This window comes from Nerophis lumbriciformis, linkage group LG02, assembly GCF_033978685.3.
Source record: "Nerophis lumbriciformis linkage group LG02, RoL_Nlum_v2.1, whole genome shotgun sequence".
Classification (NCBI taxonomy): Eukaryota; Metazoa; Chordata; class Actinopteri; order Syngnathiformes; family Syngnathidae; genus Nerophis; species Nerophis lumbriciformis.
In genome coordinates this window covers 64,582,501-64,587,500 of record NC_084549.2, presented here as the reverse complement: position 1 = coordinate 64,587,500, position 5,000 = coordinate 64,582,501, and the positions used below count along the sequence as shown (strand labels likewise).

General features: G+C 32.2%; 1 protein-coding gene across 1 annotated transcript in view; it reads left to right on the top strand.

Annotated features, from left to right (window-relative positions):
• The window catches only part of LOC133610324 (homeobox protein Hox-D9b-like), an 8,818-nt gene that overhangs the window by 2,228 nt on the left and 1,590 nt on the right, over positions 1-5,000 (top strand). The window lies entirely within an intron of this gene.

Genomic DNA, 5,000 nt, shown 5'->3' with positions numbered 1-5,000 from the left:
AGCATATAAAGGTTTTTATTTTTATTTTTTAGGGGGTTTTCTTTTCAAAAAATTGGAACTCTGAAAAAGGAAATATAGTGGAAAAACAAACGTCTATTGTTTTGTTGCCTTTTTTTTTTTTTTAACAGAAAGTTGTATCTCTGACAAAGGAAATAGTCCAAAAACAAATGTCCACTGCAGTGGACATTTGTTTTTGGAATATTTGTAAGCATATAAAAGGTGTTTTTTTGTTTAGTTTTTCCCCAGAAAATTGTAACTCTGAAAAAGGACATAGTGGAAAAACAAACATCTATTGTTTTTTTTTGTTTTTATACAAAAATGTATCTCTCTGACAAAGGAAATCCAAAAACAAATGTTCACTGCAGTGGACATTTATGTAAACATACACAGTTTTTTTTAAAATCCAGAACATTGTAACTCTGAAAAAGTAAATAGTGAAAAAAAAATGTTCACTGCATTGGACATTTATGTACCGGTAAGCATATAAAGGTTTTTTTGGTTTTATTTTTTGGTTTTATTTTCATAAAATTGTAACTCTGAAAAAACAAACGTTTACTGTTTTTTCCCCAAAAAATGTGTAATTCTGACAAAGAAAATAGTCCAAAAACAAATGTCCACTGCAGTGGACATTTACGTAAGCATATAAAGGTTGTTGGATTTTATTTTGGTTCGTTTTCAGAAAATTGTAATTCTTAAAAAGGAAATAGTGAAAAAACAAACGTGCAGTATTTTAATTTTTTTATTTTTTCAGAAATGCGTAACTCTGACAAAGAAAATAGTGAAAAAACAAATGTCCACTTTAGTGGACATTTATATAAGCATATAAGTTGTTGTTGTTGTTTTTTCTTTTTATAAAATTGTAACTCTGAAAAAGGAAATAGTGGAAAAACAAACGTGCACTATTTTTTTTCTTCTCAGAAATGTGTAACTCTGACAAAGAAAATAGTCCAAAAACAAATGTCCACTGCAGTTGACATTTATGTAAGCATATAAAGGTGTTTCTTTTTTGTTTTTTTTCAGAAAATTGTAACTCAGAAAAAGGAAATAGTGAAAAAACATATGTCCATTGCAGTGGACATTTATGTAAGACTAAAATATGTTTCCCACATGTTATAACTGTGACGAGAGAAATGGACCAAAAACAAATGTCCACTGCAGACATTTTTGTAAATATTAGGTATTTTTCCTAAATAATATATAACTATAACAAAGAAAATACTCCAAAAACATTTATATGAGCTTCGGGTGTTTTCCTCAGAAATGTATAACTGACCAAAGTAATAGACCAACATCAAATGTCTACTAGAGTGGACATTTATACACACACAATATTGAATTTGTTTCAGAAATGTATAAGAAATGGATTAAAAACATTTGTCCACTGCAGTGGACATTTATGAAAGCATATGCATTTTATTTTTATTTTCTTCAGAAATACATAACCCTGACAAAGGAAATAGTCCAGAAATATAAGCATATGGTATTTGTCCTAGGAAGTATAACTGACAACATGAATAGGCCAAAACCAAATATCCACTGTCCATTTATGTACAATCCATAGTAGAACAAGGTATTTTTCCAAAACTGTGACCAAAGACATCAACCAAAAACCAATGTCAACTGCAGTGGACATTTATTTTGTATAACTGTGACAAAGGAAATAAACTAAAAACAATTGTCCACTGCATTTCTGTAATCTTCGGGTATTTTCCTCAGAAATGCATAACTGACGTAAAAGTAACAGACCAAAATCAAATGTCCACTACAGTGGACATTTATATAGGCGTAACACGCTTTTAAATTTTTTTTAATTTAAATGTAACGAAAAAATTGACAAAAACAAATGTCAACTGCAATAGACATTTAGGCAAGCATAAGGTATTTTTAATGTATAACTGACAAAGGAAAGAGTCTAATAACAAATGTCCACTGCAGTGTACACTTAGGTAAACTTCAAGTATTTGTTTTTCCTCAGAAATGCATAACTGACGAAAGTAATGGACCAAAATAAAATGTCCACTAGAGTGGACATGTATGGAAGCTTAATAAAGGTAATTTTTCGATGTATAACTGTGACAAAGGAAATAACCCAAAAATGAATGTCCGCTCCACTGGACATTTATGTAAATTGGGGTATTTTTTTTCCAGAATGTATAACTGATGGAAGTAATATACCAAAAATCAAATGTCCACTAGAGTGGACATTTACATAAGCATACCAAGGTCTCTTTTTTTTAAAGAAATGTGACAAAATAAAAAATATATATAAATATATGATACAGTGGACATGTATTTATGCATAAGGTATTTTTCAGAAATCTATAAGTGACAAAGGAAATAGTCCAAAAAACAAATTAACAAATTAATGTCAGTTTGGAGTATTTAAAACATTTTTTTTTAGAAAAGTATAACTGGCAAAAGTAGAGTGCACATGTATGGAAGCATGGCATGAGCATTTTTACCTGTGACAGAGGAAATAAACCCCAAACTAATGTCCACTGCAGTGGACGTGTATGTAAACTTGGTGTATTTTTCACACAAAAGTATAACCGTCGAAAGCAATGGACAAAAAAAACAAATATCCACTACCAGCTCAGTGGCCTTGTGGTTAGAGTGTCCGCCCTGAGACTGGGAGGTCGCGAATTTAAACCCCGGCTGAGTCATACCAAAGACTAAAAAAAATGGGACCCATTACCTCCCTGCTTGGCACTCAGCATCAAGGGTTGGAATTGGGGGTTAAATCACCAAAAATGATTCCCGAGCGCAGCGCACGCTGCTGCTCACTGCTCCCCTCACCTGCCAGGGGGTGAACATGGGGATGGGTCAAATGCAGAGGACAAATTTCACTAACTTTAACTAGAGTGGACATTTATGTACTCTAAGCATAATATGGTATATATTTTTAAGAAATGTAACAAAAGAAACAGACCAAAAACAAATGTCCACTGTAGTGGACATGTATGTAAACTTGGGGTATTTTTCACACAAAAGTATAACCGATGAAAGCAATGTACCAAAAACAAATGTCCACCGGAGTGGACAATTATGTACTGTAAGCATAATATGTTTGTTTTTTTAAAGAAATGTGACAAAAGAAACAGACCAAAAACCAAAATGTCCACTGCAGTGGACATTTGTGTAAACTTGGGGTATTCTTTTTTATAAAAGTATATCCGACGAAAGCAATGTACAAATGTCCACTATATTGGACACAATTATGTACTGTAAGCATAATACGTTTTTGTTTTTTTAAAGAAATGTGACGAAAACAGACCAAAAACAAATGTCCACTGCAGTGGACATTTATGTAAACTTGGCGTATTTTTCACCAAAAAAAGTATATCCGACGAAAGCAATAGCCAAAAAACAAATGTCAACTCTGATGGACGTGAACTTGGGGTATTTTTATTTTTTTTATAAAAGTATAGCCGACGAAAGCAATGGGCAAAAAACAAATGTCCACTAGAGTGGACAATTATGTACTGTAAGCATAATATGTTTTTTTTTTTGTTTTTTTAAAGAAATGTAACAAAAGAAACAGGCTAACAACAAATGTTCACTGCAGTTGACATTTATGTAGATTTGGGGTATTTTTCACAAAAAAAAGTATAATCGATTTAAGTAATAGACAAAAAACAACTGTCCACTCTAGTGGACGTGTATGTAAACTTTGGGTATTATTTTGATGTACTGTAAGCATAATATGGTATATATTTTTAAGAAATGTAACAAAAGAAACAGACCAAAAACAAATGTCCACTGCAGTGGACATCTATGTCAACTTGGGGTAATTTTTACAAAAAAAGTATAACCGACGAAATCAATAGACAAAAAACAAATGTCCACTCTAGTGGACGTGGATGTAAACTTTGGGTATTCTTTTTGAGAAATGTATATCTGATGAAAGCAATGGACCAAAAACAAATGTCCACTAGAGTGGACAATTATGTACTGTGAGCATAATATGGTGTGTGTGTTTTTTTTAAAGGAAAGGTGACGAAAGAAACAGACTAAAAACAAATGTCCACTCTAGTGGACACGTACGTAAACTTGGGGTATTTCTCTCAGAAAAGTACATCCGACGAAAGTAATGGACCAAAAACAAATGTCCACAAGAGTGGACAATTATGTACTGTAAGCATAATATGTTTTGTTTTGGTTTTTTTAAAGAAATGTGACAAAAGAAACAAACCAAAAACAAATGTCCACTGCAGTGGACATCTATGTAAACTTGGGGTATTTTTCACTCAAAAGTATAACCGACGAAAGCAACAGACCAAAAACAAATGTCCACTAGAGTGGACAATTATGTACTGTAAGCATAATATGTTTTGTTTTGTTTTGTTTTGTTTTGTTTTTTTAAAGAAATGTGACAAAAGAAACAAACCAAAAACAAATGTCCACTGCAGTGGACACCTATATAAACTTGGGGTATTTTTCACACAAAAGTATAACCGACGAAAGCAACAGACCATAAACAAATGTCCACTAGAGTGGACAATTATGTATTGTAAGCATAATGTGGTGGTTTTTTTTGTTTGTTTGTTTTTTAAAGAAATGTGACGAAAGAAACAGACCAAAAACAAATGTCCACTAGAGTGAACAATTATGTACTGTAAGCATAATATGTATTGTTTTGTTTTGTTTTGTTTTTTTAAAGAAATGTGACAAAAGAAACAAACCAAAAACAAATGTCCACTGCAGTGGACACCTATATAAACTTGGGGTATTTTTCACACAAAAGTATAACCGACAAAAGCAACAGACCATAAACAAATGTCCACTAGAGTGGACAATTATGTACTGTAAGCATAATATGGTGTTTTTTTGCTATGTAAACTTAGGGTATTTCTCTCAGATAAGTACATCCGACGAAAGTAATGGACCAAAAACAAATGTCCACTCTAGTGGACAAATATGTAAACTTGGGGTATTTCTCTCAGAAAAGTAGATCCGATGAAAGTAATGGACCAAAAACAAACGTCCACTAGAGTGGATGT